Raw genomic sequence first — 17,715 nt, forward strand, 5'->3', positions numbered from 1 at the left:
CTCCACCACGATAAGGTGACGGCTTCCAGGAGGGGACACATAGATTAAAAAAAAAAAAAAAAAAAAAACGTTTTATGGAGCTCCTTACGCAGCAGAAATTCAGTTAAGCCGGTGTCATAGCCCTCACTAAAGCTTAGTTAATAGTTTTTGAGTTACAAACAAATCTATAAGCAAATGCAGCCATAGTTTACCATCCAGCTTTTGTCCAGTTGTGCACTTGTAAGGACCTACAGTGCTTGTTTTTTTTGCAGTTTCCCCATTTTGTTTAAGCTCATCAAACAAGTGTAAAGACAAAGATTACCCAAGTAACCATAAAATGCAGTTTTTAATGGTGATTGTATTTTAAGACAAAAAAATTCAAAGCTACCTGTCCCTGTGTGAAAAAGTAATGGTTCCCTCAACCTAATAACTGGTTGGGCCACCCTTAGCAGCAAAAACTGAAATCTAGAGTTTTTTATAATTAGCAATGAGTCTTTCACATCTCTGTGGAGATATTTTGGCCCACTTGCCCGTCCAGAATTGTTTCAATTCAGCAACACTGCAGGGTTTTCAATCATAAATGGCCTTTTTAAGGTCACGCCACAACTTTTTTTATTTGTTTTATTTTTTATTTTATTATTATTTTTTTTAAAATCATATTCAAGTCCAGATTTTGACTAGGCCACGTTGTTTTTTTGTTTTTTTTTTAAAGCCATTCAAAAGTTGACTTGCGTGTTTTGGATCATTGTTCTGCTGCAGAACCCAAGTGCGCTTGAGCTTGTGGTCACAAACTGATACCTGAACATTCTTCTTCAGGATTTTCTGGTAAAGAGCAGAAATCATGGTTCCATCAATCACATAGAATATTCGCACAAAAGTCTTGGGGAATTAGTCATCCATCCATCCATCCATTTTCTGAGCCGCTTCTCCTCACTAGGGTCGCGGGCGTGCTGGAGCCTATCCCAGCTGTCATGGGGCAGGAGGCAGGGTACACCATGAACTGGTTGCCAGCCAATCGCGGAGCACTTACAAACAAACATCCATTCGCACTCACAGTCACACCTACGGGCAATTAAGAGTCTCCAATTCATGCATGTTTTTGGGATGCGGGAGGAAACCGGAGTGCCCGCAGAAAACCCACGCAGGCACGGGGAGAACATGCAAACTCCACACAGGCGGGGCCAGGGATTGAACCCGGGTCCTCAGAACTGTGAGGCTGACGCTCTCACCAGTCGGCCACCGTGCCGCCGGAATTAGTCAGATTTTTTTATTTTTTTTGGGGCAAAAGTAAGACGAGCCTTTATTTTCTTTTTGGCCAGCAATAGTTTTCGCCTTGTAACTGCCACGGATGCCATTTTAGACCAGTCTCTTCTTTTTCATTGAGTCATGAACACTGACCTTAACCGACGCAAGGGAGGGCTGCAGTTCTATAGATGTTGTCCTAGGTTGCTTTGTGACCTAGTCGTCACTGTGCTCTTGGGGTAATTTTTGTAAGCCAGCCACTTCTAGAAAGGTGTATCACTGTTCCATGTTTTCTCCATTTGTGGATAATGGCTCTCACCCTGGTTCGCTAGAGTCCTAAAGCTTTAGAAATGGCTTTGTAACCCTTTCCAGACTGGTAGATGCCAATTACTTTGTTTCTCATTTGTTCCTGAGCTTCTTTAAATCGTGGCATTTTGTTTCAGCTTTTATCTATCTATCCATCTATTGAATTTTGGCTCTTTTGGCCGACTTCATTTAGTCAGACAGGTTTTATTTAAGTGATTTCTTGGTTGAACGGGTCTGGACTCAATCAAGCTTGGGTGTGGTCATTGAAAATGAACTCAACTTTCCCAAAATGTGATTAGCCACAGTTAATTCATAATTTAACAAGAGGGGAAGTTACCTATTCAAACAGGGCCAGGTTTATTTTTTCTTGAATAAATAAAATATTTTACGGGCTGTTCGGTCCCTGTACGACCGGAGTGAGAGTTTGGTCCGCATATCCGGCAGTAAGTCGGACTCGTTTTCGGTGAGGGTTGGACTCCGCCAAGGCTGCCCTTTGTCACCGATTCTGTTCATAACTTTTATGGACAGAATTTCTAGGCGCAGCCGAGGCGTAGAGGGGGTCCGGTTTGGTGGCCTCAGTATTGCATCTCTGCTTTTTGCAGATGATGTGGTTCTGTTGGCTTCATCAAGCCGTGACCTCCAACTCTCACTGGAGCAGTTCGCAGCAGAGTGTGAAGCGGCTGGGATGAGAATCAGCACCTCCAAATCTGAGACCATGGTCCTCCGTCGGAAAAGGGTGGCGTGCCCTCTCCAGGTCGGGGATGAGAGCCTGCCCCAAGTGGAGGAGTGCAAGTATCTTGGGGTCTTGTTCACGAGTGAGGGAAGAATGGAACGGAAGATCGACAGGCGGATCGGTGCAGCGTCTGCAGTGATGCGGACTTTGTATCCATCCGTTGTGGCAAAGAAGGAGCTAAGCCGAAAGGCGAAGCTCTCGATTTACCGGTCGATCTACGTTCCTACCCTCACCTATGGTCACGAGCTGTGGGTCGTGACCGAAATAACAAGATCCCGGATACAAGCGGCCGAAATGAGTTTCCTCCGCAGGGTGTCCGGGCTCTCCCTTAGAGATAGGGTGAGAAGCTCGGTCATCCGGGAGGATCTCAGAGAGGAGCAAGATGAGGTGGCTGGGGCATCTGATTCGGATGCCTCCCGGGCACCTCCCTGGTGAGGTGTTCCGGCCACGTCCCACCAGGAGGAGATCCTGGGGACGACCCAGGACACGCCGGAGAGACTACATCCTTCAGCTGGCCTGGGAATGCCTCGGGATCCCCCCGGAAGAGATGGATGAAGTGGCTGGGGAGAGGGAAGTCTTGGCGTCCCTGCTAAAGCTACTGCCCCCGCGACCCGACCTCGAATAAGCAGTTGAAAATGGATGGAAATAAAATATTTTAATAACTAAATTTTATGTTGACTTGGGTTCTCTCTGTCTGATATTTACATTTGTTGGATGATAAATATTAAAGTGGGGAAACTGCAAATGAGAATTTGAGTAGGAAGCAAATACTTTTTCAAGGCACTGTATATGTAATATCACTGTGGTAGATACACCAACCCTGTTCAGAGTGTCTCAAGAATGAGGAAATATAAGTTTAATTGACAGTGTATCTGAGAAGTATTCATATTCACAGCTTTTTACTTTTTCCATGTTTGTTACATTCATTGCAAAATGGAATAGTGTCTTCCTCAAAATTCCCCACACAGCACAATGTGCAAAAAAATTTGCATTTTAAAAACTCACACGCACGCACATACAACCCCAATTCCAATGAAGGGACAGAATACAATGATTTGCAAATCATGTTCGATCTATATTTAATTGAATACACTACAAAGACAAGATATTTAATGTTCAAACTGATAAACTTGATTGCAAATCATTGTATTCTGTTTTTATTTGTTTAACACAACGTCACAACTTCATTGGAAGTGGGGTTGTACACATACGCTGTATAACCCCATTCAAACAGCCAATCTAACAACACTCGCGGGCATACATTCTTCAAACTGTGAAAAACGAGTTATAAGAACAATATTTGATTGTGACTTCTTCTTTCTTTGTTACTGCAAGTGTGTATCTCATTGCATGTAACACACTGCCCCTCAGAGGCCAAGACGTGCACAGCAGCAGTGCACAATTGCATGAAGAAGTTCAAGTGTCTGTCTGTCTATCTATCTATCTATAGATCTATATATACACACACGCATATATTTAATTAGTACTTTCGATTCAAGGTTTGTCTGATTATGCTGATGTCAGATTGGACCGATATCCCTATCGTCCAAAATTCAAGGCTGCAATCTCGGTTTGGAAGTGAAAAAGTTGAATCGGGACATCCCTACTGTATGCTTAGGGTTGTTGTCCTGTCTGATGAACCTTGTCCCCAATCTGAGGTCAAGAGCTCTCTGCGGCAGGGTTTCATCCAGGATGTCTCTAAATCTGTCCATCGCTGAATTAATCTTTCCCTCATTCCTGACTAGTCTCCCAGGTCCTACCACTGAAAAACATGCCCACAGGATGATACTGTACCCACCATGTTTCACTTTAGGGATGTTATTGGCCACATGATGAGCAGTGCCTGGTTTCCTCCAAACATAACATTCACAACAAAGAGTGCAGTCTTTGTCTTATCACACCAGATAATCTTGTCTCTTGGTCTGAGAGTTCTTGAGGTGTCTTAGGGCAAACTTCAGGCACGCTTCAATGTGCCTTTTACTAAGGAATGACCCTCGTGAGTATAAGCGGTACAGAAAATAGATGGATGGATGGACCACTGGCCACTCTGCCATAAAGGCCTGATTGGCGGATTGTTGTTGAGATGGTTGCCCTTTGCGTCTGCTGATCCCTCACTTTTGTACCCTTCCCCAGATCTGTGCCCCATGACAATCCTGTCTCAGAGGTCTACTGGCAATTCCTTTAACTTCATGCTTAGTTTGTGCTCTGGCATGCACTGTCAACTGCATGACCTTAAATAGACAGGTGTGTGCCATTCCAAATCGTGTCCAGTCAAATGAATTTAACACTTTTTTTCAGAAGAGGCACGAACATAGGGTGACCTACAAGAGCGGAGGTAGAAGCACACAGGTGGATTACATCTTGTGCGGACGATGTAATCTGAAGGAGGTTACCAACTGTAAGGTAGTGGTAGGGGAGAGTGTGGCTAGACAGCATAGGATGGTGGTGTGTAAGATGACTCTGGTGGTGGGGAGGACAATTAGGAAGACAAAGGCAGAGAAGAGAACCATGTGGTGGAAGCTGAGACAGGACGAGTGTTGTGCAGCTTTTCGGGAAGAGGTGATACAGGCTCTCGGTGGACGGCAGGAGCTTCCAGAAGACTGGACCACTGCAGCCAAGGTGATCAGAGAAGCAGGCAGGAGAGTACTTGGTGTATCTTCTGGCAGGAAAGGAGAGAAGGAGACTTGGTGGTGGAACCTCACAGTACAGGAAATCATACAAGGAAAAAGGTTAGCTAAGAAGAAGTGGGACACTGAGAGGACCGAGGAGAGGCGAAAGGAATACATTGAGATGCGACACAGGGCAAAGGTAGAGGTGGCAAAGGCAAAACAAGAGGCATATGATGACATGTATGGCAGGTTGGACACTAAAGAAGGAGAAAAGGATCTATACAGGCTGGCCAGACAGAGGGATAGAGATGGGAAGGATGTGCAGCAGGTTAGGGTGATTAAGGATAGAGATGGAAATACGTTGACTGGTGCCAGCAGTGTGCTTGCTAGATGGAAAGAATACTTCGAGGAGTTGATGAATGAGGAAAATGATAGAGAAGGGAGAGTAGAAGAGGTAAGTGCGGTGGACCAGGAAGTGGCAATGATTAGTAAGGGGGAAGTTAGAAAGGCATTAAAGAGGATGAAAAATGGAAAGGCAGTTGGTCCTGATGACATTCCTGTGGAGGTATGGAAGCATCTAGGAGAGGTGGCTGTGAAGGTTTTGACCAGCTTGTTCAATAGAATTCTAGTGCGTGAGAAGATGCCTGAGGAATGGAGGAAAAGTGTACTGGTGCCCATTTTTAAGAACAAAGGTGATGTGCAGAGCTGTGGCAACTATAGAGGAATAAAGTTGATGAGCCACACAAAGTACAGAGAAGGTCAGAAGGAGCTACATTGTGTCTTTGTAGATATAGAGAAAGCCTATAACAGAGTACCCAGAGAGGAACTGTGGTACTGCAAGCGGAAGTCTGGAGTGGCAGAGAAGCATGTTAGAATAATACAGGACATGTACGAGGGCAGCAGAACAGCGGTGAAGTGTGCTGTAGGTGTGACAGAAGAATTTAAGGTGGACGTGGGACTGCATCAGGGATCAGCCCTGAGCCCCTTCCTGTTTGCAGGGGTGATGGATAGGCTGACAGATGAGGTTAGACTGGAATCCCCGTGGACCATGATGTTTGCAGATGACATTGTGATCTGCAGTGAAAGCAGGGAGCAGCTGGAGGAACAGTTAGAAAGATGGAGGCATGTACTGGAAAGAAGAGGAATGAAGATTAGCCGAAGTAAAACAGAGTATATGTGCATGAATGAGAGGGCTGGTGGGGGAAGAATGAGGCTACAGGGAGAAGCGATAGCAAGGGTGGAGGACTTTAAATACTTGGGGTCAACCGTCCAGAGCAATGGTGAGTGTGGTCAGGAAGTGAAGAAACGGGTCCAAGCAGGTTGGAACGGGTGGAGGAAGGTGTCAGGTGTGTTATGTGACAGAAGAGTCTCTGCTAGGATGAAGGGCAAAGTTTATAAAACAGTAGTGAGGCCAGCCATGATGTATGGATTAGAGACAGTGGCACTGAAGAGACAACAGGAAGCAGAGCTGGAGGTGGCGGAAATGAAGATGTTGAGGTTCGCTCTTGGAGTGACCAGGTTGGATAAAATTAGAAATGAGCTCATCAGAGGGACAGCCAAGGTTCGATGTTTTGGAGACAAAGTTAGAGAGCGCAGACTTCAATGGTTTGGACACGTCCAGAGGAGAAATAGTGAGTATATTGGAAGAAGGATGATGAGGATGGAGCTGCCAGGCAAGAGAGCTCGAGGAAGACCAAAGAGAAGGTTGATGGATGTCGTGAGGGAAGACATGATGGCAGTTGGTATTCGAGAGGAGGATGCAGGAGATAGGCTTACATGGAAAAGGATGACGCGCTGTGGCGACCCCTAACGGGACAAGCCGAAAGGAAAAGAAGAAGCTCAAAGCACCCGAGCTCAGTTTTTTTTCTTCCTTTTTTTAAATATTCAAATTGTGTGTCGAATTTTGAGGGAAAAAATTATTTAATCTGTTTTGAAATAAGGCTGTAATGTCAAAATGTCTGGCTGCTAGGATTTGCCTCTCTTTGTCATCATTATTGATACACCCATTGTTCTACAAATGGACCACTGGAGAGGCTTTGTTTCTTATTAAATGTCATGAGGTATCGACCAAACTAAAGTTATGTCTGTCATAAATTTCCACCACAGAGGAAGCTCAGCTGTGACACATACTATATCTCTCGGGGGCACTAGATGGATATGATGAGAGGAAGCAGGGGACGGTTAAACTGAGGAGAAACAGTCTCACTGAATTGGGGTGTGAACAGAGCACACACTCGGACAAAGAGAGAGAGGAGGGCATATAAAGAACGACGGCACAAGGCAGACTTTATCCTGCTCGTCGGTCCCGCTTACTCAGACCTCACAGCAAACGCCCATCTCCCTGCCCCTTCACTCACTCAGCACACCTCCTCCAGCACGCGCTGCACGCGCTCCACTCCCATCCCACGCTGACCATGTGGAGGATGAACGGCATTGCTATCGCCCTGGCGCTCTGCACATTACTGCTATGCAGTAAGTTACTGATTATAACATATACTTTTGAAATGTAGCTTTTTGATTGTGTTTATATTGGTTTTATTTTCCTCTCGCTTTCATGTCATTCATGCATGTGGAGTTTGCGTTGATGTTATGTTTCCCTATTTGTACGTGTCTCTGTTGTGAAGAAGGAAATCAAGTTATTCCATTTGCACACAAGTTGGGGCAGCAGGTCATTCTGTAACGCTGCTGCCATGAAGACTAGGGACCAGCTTTAATTTGTAAAAATTTGTTGAATCATGTTTGTAACACAGTTGTTAAAGCCCTTCACTCCGACAGCTCTCATTCAAGTGCATAGACCATCCCCTCAGGGATCAATAAATTAGGAAGTTGGAAGTTGTTTGAATAACAGTGGCGGTTCTGTGGGTTATACCATGCGCTGAAGACGTTTGGCAGAATGGTGGCCCCAGACACAAAGAGTCTGCTTAGGAGCAGAGAGTTGCAGTTGAGAATAATTATGCTTTGTATCCTGTAGTGCCTCTGAGTGCGTGTGCATGCTTGTGGTATGTGTGTGAGTGGCCTAATGCTAATTGTATGATGATGATTATGTGTGGCTTTCACTCCACTGCCGCCACCAAATTTCAGCTTGTCCTTTTTAAGTCCAGGTTCAAAGACTCTTGTGGTGTAGCATTTGGTGCAACCTTGGAGCAGTATGCCAGAGAGATGAAAATAGCTCAGGGTCAACTTTGGCAAGAGAAAAGATTATTAGATGGTTGAATATGCTGCTCGTTTGGAGAATAGAGAGGAGTAGTGCACATCAGCTGCTTACAAGATGTTAATTCAATTTATAGGTACATGGAAATCCAATTGTTGTCTGTGCTCCTCAACAAGACTTAGTAGATCATCAAACATGTTTTCTACCTCAGACATATAGGTTACATGTTTCTGTTTGCAAAATTATTGAAGGATATTCATCAACATTCCACTGAGGTCGCATTCTTGGTTTTAATTCCATTCATAAAAAATGTAACATGTCCCAGGTCTGTCATGCGGCACCGTTGGGGAAAAATCTGGTGTTTCCATGATTGACTCTTTCCTCCGACCTCATGCTTGCATATTGTCTGTTAATGTGCTTGTTGTGGGTTGAAGCAGATTGCTTTCAGAGGCCAGCTTCAGTTGTTCGGTGGTGCTATGATCACACCGACACGAAACATTGTTAACACTTAGGGTAGGTTTACTCGGCAGCACAGTGTGAATATGCAGACGGGCGAGCACACGTGACTTGGAAAAAACAAGAACAAATAATTTCACGTGTTGATTGCAAAGTACAAAGGCCAGCTTAGTCTTCAAGGTCTGAGGCCAACATGAAGTGAAGTGACTTCTTGTTCCACTTGGTGTGGAACTGCTGCAGATCAGAAGGTTTAATTGAATCCACATTCAATTTAGTTGCAGTGATGTCATCAGCTCCTCAAGGGCGAGGCAGCTGACCGGCCCATTTTAAACATCACTTTGTTGTATTCACACAAACAGACAGAGAGCATGCACCTCTCAGACTGAGTAAACAACTAAGTACATTCAGAAGACAAAAGTTATGCAGATGAAAGCAAAACTATTTACAAGAAGCAGCAACTCCAATTCCAGTTGTAGCACCACATCTGCATCTGGCAGACAACTTGGTTTAGATGTCCTCCAAATAAGGAGGACTGCAACAGGCACATTGCTGAGTGTGACTGTGTTTATTAGCGCAAATATGACTGCAACACGGGCGCTCGATCTCACAACACTCTTTGTTCAGTACGTATGCAGGCATACAAGATTGTAATACTGCAATGGAAATTGACTGCATTGTGGGATGATGTCATTCGACCCCTCCTTTAGCATTACTTTTTTTTTGAGGGGGGCGGAGGGGACAAACTGTTCAAGATTGGGGGGGGGGACGGGGGGGGGGGGACCAGTTTGTCTCTCTTCTGCTCGTCATCTTCAATGGCTCTCTCTGTGATGAAGTCAAGGCCAAAGGCAGCTGTGACAATCCGTGTCAAAATGAACCATACTGCACCAGGATATTGGCTCAGGGCTGGGAGTTTCCAAAATGTGCAGTGCATGAGATTCTGTTAGCATACCCTTCCCAGTAATCAGTATGCCCTTTGTGTACTGAACGTGTATCATGTGACCATGCAAGATGGTATAAACCATGAAGACTCAAATGACACAACAGACTAAAGTAGTATCTGTATTTCCCTGAAAAATGCTGCTGTCACAGTTCCATTTTCATGTCACAGTGATATTAATGGAAGACAGAAAATATGACACTATATGTCAGTATTTTTTTCAGTCAGTGTAAAGTGGCTAACATTTATCTTATAGAAATTGTCTTGTCTGAAATTTACCCATGTGTCGTGTAATCTAACGACACTAAAGGGGAAAAGCTACTTGGGCAGAGTTCATGAAAGGGGCTGTTTCACAAATCCAACTGGGAAAGAGTCATTGGAAAACGGTCAGTGCTTTTTAAGGAAAATACCTGAGGAACATGTCTGTCACATCCTTTACTAGCCAATCAACAAGGAGGAGTTTAAAATACATAGTGCTAGCTTGACAAGCAGCCAGTGTCACTTACTGAAGTAAGTCAGGAAAAGTGAAGAAAAGTATTCCGAGCTATTCTTTACTGTTCTTTTAATGAGGAAATGTCTAGTTCTGATAAAACTTCTGCTTTGATTCACGATTCAAGTTGTTGCACCGTTCAGCTGTGGACTAGCACAATATTTCCCAATTGTCTAAGTTGCACGTAACTGTGTTTACTTTCTTTTTATGTTTGAGGATGAAGAGTGCTTTACTTAGTGGGAACTTCGAACCAAATGACTATGTAGTAAACATAAGCATAAATGTATTTTGCATTGCGTTTGTCAGCATCAGTATATCACGACACCACTATCACATCAAAGCAAATGTATTTATATAGCACATATCATACACAAGGTAACTCAATGTGATTCTAAAGCTGGCTGGGAGCCAGTGTAGAGACTTTAGAATTGGAGTAATATGTTCTGATCTCTTTGTTCTGGTCAGAACTCGATCTGCAGCATTCTGAATGATCAAATCAAATGTGAAAAACCTTTAGGTTTCGTTAAGTAAGTTCATAAGCATGGGCAGAATATTACCAATGATTTTCTTGAGGCCTTTACCAAACATTCTTGTAGCTCAATTGTTTTGATTGTGCTCACGTCAGATGCTGAAGGGTGTGATTCTGTTATAGAAGCCTTGGCAGATAGCAGTCTTAGGTCAGACCAGGGTGTGGGTTCACTTGGGCCCAAAGTTACAGTGTGATCCAGCAGAGTAATTAAACATGGAGCCTGTGCGCCGTCAGTGTGCCAATTATCCACAGCTGTTGCTTGCATCAAGCTGAACTCATAAAAACTCCCCAACTAATAAACCAAATAGTGCTGCCATCAATGTCCACTCCGTTACCTCAACTGCCAGCCTTCGCAGGCATGGTGACAATGACGAGCTCCCGCTGCATTATGTTCCTGTGACACCAGCTCTGTTCCAAAGAAAACATATTTATGATTTAAAAAAAGAAAAACAAGCCCTCCATCACAGCCAACTCAATGATCATTCAGGAAAGGGGGCAGACATGTCGAAGTAAATCATCTAGTAACAACATTTACCCAGTGAAACCAAGTCTAATGAATAGCAGACTATGCGATAACTGTTAAACTTTCCTGTTCCAATTACTGCTGTTCTGGTGAACTTTATTGTTCTTTGTTCCCCAAACACCCTGCAGCACAACCACATGATTTAAGCAGTGTAAAGAAGAATAGAAACCAAAACAACATTCTCTCCCCTTTTTCTCCTCAACTTTGAGAGGACAATTTGATGGGACAGGCAACACCCAGGCTGAACCTGCAATCAGCCACAGTCAATGAGCAGTGTGAAGTCCAAAACAAGAGCATGGAAGCGTGTCATTTCCACTTCACATTGACTTTATCTGAAGGCACAGCAGACCACCTCGCATTGATTAATTCATGTTGAACAACCAGGCAGGGTTATCTTTACAAACCAAAGATGGTTCACCTCAAGGTGAACCATCATTTTAATGAGACTGGCTGAGCACTTTTGACTGCTCTCTGTAACGATTGTTCTGTGAAAGCATACTTAGTGCTTCCTAATTGCACAAGATTGCTTTCCCAAAGACGGCACAAGGTGCTGAGATTGGTCACCGCATTATAAGCGTTCCCTGTTTAACCTCCATATGTGCTTTCGAGTTTTCGCTGTGTTTCCCTTTCCTTACACTAGCTTGAGGCCCACAATCATATTTCAACCTGATCGTTCGGGGTTATGGGTCTGTGGGTCTGTGGGTCTTTTTACAACCTTCACCACCCCCACCAACTTAGTTTCATGTAAGAACAACACCTGGGATGGAGCAGTCCACATACATCTGCTGTCTGTGACACAGCTGACGTTTCCACTTTCTTGTCCTGTAACAAAGTGGACAGACTATTTTGGAAACACTGGTTTTAAGTTTTACCACCATGCTCAAATATTTTAATGAGCAAATTAGGGGTTGAACAAAAACATTGCTCACTTTCATCCGTTTTGGGGGTTCTCTCCAACGATTTTAGAAGCCTTGTGTTATGGCTCCCTGAGGAAAAGAGGCCATATTTTAACAAAAGTGTATTGCTTTAATTACTGTCAAGTGTCTCTGTCGTGACATTCTCATATGGGGGGAGAACCACCTAAGTGGGCCACATACAAAGAAAACAATCCAGTGCATATAGTATTCTCTCACTGTCTGATTTAATTTTTTTTGCATTTTCTTTTTTTCTTATTTCCAACGGCAATCTTATAAATGGCACAGACAACACAAAAAATGGAAATCATTAAACCTCATAACAAAAACAAAAGGTGTTCTATCTAGACACAGCAACAGCATTTCGTGGATTAGTTTTCCCCAGTCATGTTATACGTTTGCCTAGTCACTTATAGGCAGAATTCATGGATCGCAATCATTCAAGCCCCGAAGCCTGATGAACATTTTTGACACATAACGGTACCACCGCACCTAATGCACAGCTGCTCGTACTGTATGCATCTGCAGGGGTGAGTGTTGTCTATGGTCCACATCATGTTCACCTCTGCAGGTCAACCCATGGCCGCGGGAGTGCTGTGATAGACACATCCTGTCCAAGGATGTGCATAGATACGTTCCAAAACTTGTTGTTAATTCCTTTCATTCACCCCCCACTCCAAACCTTCTCGTGTTTGATTTAAAAACACCAGGGGTGTGGACTGGGTGGAAAAGTCAACTTTTACCACTCTTCTGTGTAGGAACAAAAACAGTTGTCAATACATGTGCTCGAGTGGTGTATCCAAGGAACTTGTTGGGAAAGAAGTTGCCATTTTTCTTTAGTTCATACTGCTCCATGATGTTGGGTTGTGTGATATTACAGAAGAGCATACTGGTAGGAAATAGGGCCAGAATGACCACCCTAAAAATTATGCTCGGGCCACTGTTAGTTAAGTTTTGAAAGCTTAACTCATTTCTTTTACAGTACTTGGCAGTATTTTATAACATGATTACAAAGTTCAACTGCTATTTGCTACATTTCTGAAGCTAATCAATGTGAAGCTAATGGTTGACGAGCGGGAGTGGGGCTAGGCCTGATCGAAAGCTAATTATCAATGGGGTGGGGTGAGGGGTGCCCCATCTCCTGCTCTGCTAGTTAAAAATAAAAAATAAAAATTAAAAAAATGCCCAACCTATCTGTACAGCCATATGGCCCGAGCTTGGGGACCACTGCCCTGGAGGACAGTTGTTTGGCCTTGGCAGAGAGTTGCTCACTCAAAGCTGTGTATTCTGTTGAGTTGCTGGGCAGACACATCAAGCAGTCAACCACTTGCGGTGAGTAAAATATGTTTTTTAGGAACTGAGGATTCTCATGTCGTGGTCAATTGTCTTTCTGACGACCAACAACCAAGTTCAAAGACCAACAAACAAGTTCAAATAGAGCCAAAGTTGATGTGGTTGTCACCTCTAAAATGGGATGAGTTATGGGTTCGCTCATTTATTTTTGTTAGGGGACACACACTTTGATTTCTGACCTGTTGGTCATTCAAAGAGGATGTGGAGATATCCCTGGAGCTTCACTTGTTTTGCACATTTTGGTTATTTAATACGTGAAGCAGGCACGATGAAAAGCTGGTCAAGGTGACCTTGATGGTTATATAAAATGGAGTCCCAGCTTTGACTTCGTTAAGGAGGTATTTACAAGCAGACATGAAAGATGGACTCAAGAGTCTTCTCTGGACATCTGGAAATAACACGGGTGTGACACAGAAATGAGTCAGGGCGTTGTCTCTATATTGTCTGGGTGGACGTCGAATAGAAAATCCTTAAGGCTGCTGAGTCTTCCCCCTAAAGCATGAGGTCACAGGTTTCTCAGATTTCTGACAAGCCAACTGATGTGAAAGAGAAGACAGCTGCAACACCTTTCCTCCTCTACTCAAAACCCCTATCATGCCCGCAAGAGGAAGTTGGCTTCCACCGTTAACACCATGTGCAAAATGTCCCCTAGTCTCTCACTGCAGCTGTTTAATCAGGTGTGACAGTATTTGTTTTTGTTGGAATTTCCGTGAGGTTTCCCACCCCGGATCCATGCGCTATAGGGTAGTTGAAATGGAGGACAACAGTGGTTCCACATTTGATTGTGAATAGAAAGACCTGGGCACAGTAGTCTAATGTAATGAATAATATCCATGTTCAAGTCAAATTAGGTTTCTTTCTGTTTATGTGTACAACCCAAAATACATCTTGGGGAATAACATACAGGCTGTAGAATGAACGATGATGCATCATGGGCTCTTGAGTCAAAACCATAAATCGCCGCTGATAACATTATGAAACGTGATGTGGCTACCCTGTGCTGTACAAAGGTCACAGGTCACCATTAGATTATTATTGTAGTGGTGTTACCAATACTGTATTACATATACACAGTATAAATAGGTTTTTCATGTTCTTATTAGGAAAAAAAAAAAGCAGTTTCTAGTTTGTCCTCAGCGTACACTTGAGCAACATCCAGTATCTCCTTTATAACGGGAATGGAGCCCTAAGTCAACGCTAATGCTGTGAAGGATGAAATGTCATTTCTTGTCTCTAATACAGTATATATAGTTACATATATTACAATACACTCTTGCTCAATTTAGACAATAAACCCTGAGTTATAACAGCAACAACCATTTTTTTGTCTGTGGGGTGTCTTTCAAATCATTGTTAAGACTTATGGATTTTAAATGGTCATCCGTAACAAAAAGGTATTGAAGAGCTTGACAGCGCCAGAGCGATGTTTTTGACTGAGGGCCGACACACACCAGCATTGTTTAGTCCTATTTCACTGAACCTTATAGCGTTTATCCCACTGCCACACACCATTTGGCTTTTTGTGAAAGGGGGAGTCAAACACTGGTACTATAACAAATGTACCATTACGACATTATTTTATTTTTTGTCGAGACAAAAAAAAAAACATGCAGCATGGAAGCCTCTACCAATGCCATCATGAGTCTATATTGCTATCCTCTCTTCTACTTATGGTCTGTGGCATGCCGCATCAATACAGGGAACACCAAACTGGGAGCTTCATGGAGCTCAGGCCCGAAACCTGCTCCATGTTGCCAATAGTGAGAGTACTGTATTTTAATTACATGGTGCAGAAGTACAATGTTGATTTCTGTTAAGAATGACCACTAAAAGTACCCACTGAAACCTGTCAGTGAAGAACTCTTGTGTGCATTTGCAAAAAGGAATTATTTGCGTGGCTTATTTTGTCAGTAGGCGGCACGGTGGCCGACTGGTTAGAGCGTCAGCCTCACAGTTCTGAGGACCCGGGTTCAATCCCCGGTCCCGCCTGTGTGGAGTTTGCATGTTCTCCCCGCGCCTGCGTGGGTTTTCTCCTGGCACTCCGGTTTCCTCCCACATCCCAAAAACATGCATTAATTGGAGACCCTAAATTGCCCGTAAGCATGACTGTGGTTGCGAATGGTTGTTTGTTTCTATGTGCCCTGCGATTGGCTGGCAACCAGTTGAGGGTGTACCCCGCCTCCTGCCCGATGACAGCTGGGATAGGCTCCAGCACGCCCGCGACCCTAGTGAGGAGAAGCGGCTCAGAAAATGGATGGATGGATGGATGGATGGATTTTGTCAGTATTTTTAGTCAGTTAAGTGCTTTAAAACAGGCCTATTTAATCCAAGAGCATTCTGAGGCATACATTGAGGGGTTTGCGCCATTAAGTGGTGTTTTGAATAAACATTTTGTTGCCTCCCAATAGACAATTATCTAAAGATTCTAATTGCGCAGTAAACCGTTTGTCCATATAGGTTTAATTGTGAATCTGAATGGTCGTCTCTGTGTGTCAGTCTTACGATTGACTAGTGATCAGACAAAGGTGTATCCAGCCGCTCACCCAAAGCCAGCTGGGATAGACTCTAGCTTCCATGTGACCCTGAATAGGATAAGGCGTATTGAAAATGTATGGATGGGAACTGGCCTGTGAGGGATACACCGAGTAAGCGCTTGCATTCTTATATGACATCACTATGGCAGTAAGAATGTCAAAATGATTTGTCAAACAGTTTGTCCATTGGAGGAAAGAACAACTCCCTCCACACTGCACTGTTTTTACACTACCCATCTTAATCCCTGTGTTATAGCAAACATGGCCCGGATGAGGAACAGATAGTCAAAGGGCTTTGGCTGTTTATTTGCACAGGTACTGATACAATTGGTGTATATTTATCTTCTAATTAATTGGAGTAGACTCAGGCTCTTGATTCTTGGTTTACCACGCCAAGCTGTTCAAACCATCACTTTGCAAACAATCCAGTCTTTATGGAGGCAATGTCGTCCCAAGACTGTGTCTCTGATGTCAGTCAAACATAGCTTTAAAGCTGCTGTTATTTCTCTAAATTTGTAGATGGTGTGGTGGCCCAAGACGATGCAGCAACAGAGGCACCAGCAAGTGATCCGGCCGCAGACAACAGTGACGGTAGGCGTCTGAATGCGGCTATTGTGAAATCCGGGCCAATAACAAAGATGTGACGTGTCCATTCAAAACCAATTTATATCAGTATGTATTTGTCCGCGCGACTGGTTTCAACCTTCAACAGATTTCAGATAGCAACCACAATTACGAACTACTGTAGATCATTATTCTTTTCCTTGTGATGCTCCGTTTCAAAGATCATAATTAGCTTCATCCATGTACTGTCAGCCACTCTCGGCTTAATGGACCTGGGCGCCCAGCCAGACATCACCGTTGCTCCAGATTCAGATCTCTCTCCAGTGGCTGGAGGAGACTCTGGTGCACCTGCTGAAAATACGCCTCTTCCAGTAAACAGTTCCCCCATTGCTGACCACCAGGAAGGTGGTGCCTCAGGCACCACAGCTGGCCCCACTGCTCTCAGTGATGATAGCACAGTCGTCATGGAGTTGTCAGATCTTTCTAACATCATTACAACAAAGGTGAACACATTTCTAAAAATATGTATTACTTTTCGAGATGATGTAAAAGCGTGTGCAACATGCACTATATCTGATGTCACATCCTGTCTCTGCAGCCCGTGGTGGAGTGTGTTGGGAAGGAGGAGATCGACGAGAGTAAAGCTGTCAAGGCTCTGGTCACTAAAACTGAATGTGTGGGTACACTGCACTCGTCTCTTTTGCAGTATGGTTTAAAGTAGCAATGTGACAAGATTTCCCAACGATGACAATGTCAGAACGCTGAGACTGGTTGGAATGCCCACTTCAACCTGAGTACAACGCATCAAGAAGTTTGAAAATCGGATGATGAGTTCCAGAGAAATTTAGTTTTTGGTGTTAGAAATAATGGCCTTTTTGGGGAATGTTTTTGTGTGATATCGCCGATACAAAATCTGGTCAAAAAACTCCTTCAAATTAGGATAAAAGAGTACAACTTGATTATTTCTCAGTGTATCTCCAGCATAGCTGTTTACTAGCATTTGATTTCATCCGCTACTCTGGGAACCCCTTCTCCGATTGCCTGACGGGTTTGAGTTAAAAATAGCCACCAATAAGCTGGTACGGCTGAAACTTTCGAGGGGTTCTCCAAGTCGACGCGTCAAAATTATCGTGACGTTTCAAACGGTGTCGCTTGCCCTGAAAATCTGACTTAAATAGCGTAAATTGATTTTGTTTTTTAATGCGAAGAGCAGTGTAGGCAGTAGAACAGGTCATGTACTTTAAATCTCATTTAGTACACATTCCATGTTTTTTTCCCACATGGAATTCCACAAAGATGGCAGCCACTTGTCACGTTGCTACTTAAAGGCAATTGTAACAAATAAGAATCCTTAAAATTAGATGTGGTTTTGCCCACCAGTGAAACAGTTTTACA

At 43.7% G+C, this 17,715-nt stretch overlaps 1 protein-coding gene across 1 annotated transcript in view; it reads left to right on the top strand.

The window, feature by feature from the left end:
• LOC133408904 (kinesin-like protein KIF3B) overlaps positions 1-16,592 on the top strand; it is a 48,263-nt gene extending 31,671 nt beyond the window's left edge. The window contains 2 exon segments of the mRNA XM_061688271.1: positions 16,276-16,347; positions 16,573-16,592. The gene's annotated coding sequence lies outside the window, so the exon portion shown is untranslated.
• Positions 16,593-17,715: the final 1,123 nt, after the last annotated feature.

Source organism: Phycodurus eques, chromosome 1 (genome assembly GCF_024500275.1).
Source record: "Phycodurus eques isolate BA_2022a chromosome 1, UOR_Pequ_1.1, whole genome shotgun sequence".
NCBI classification, from domain to species: Eukaryota; Metazoa; Chordata; class Actinopteri; order Syngnathiformes; family Syngnathidae; genus Phycodurus; species Phycodurus eques.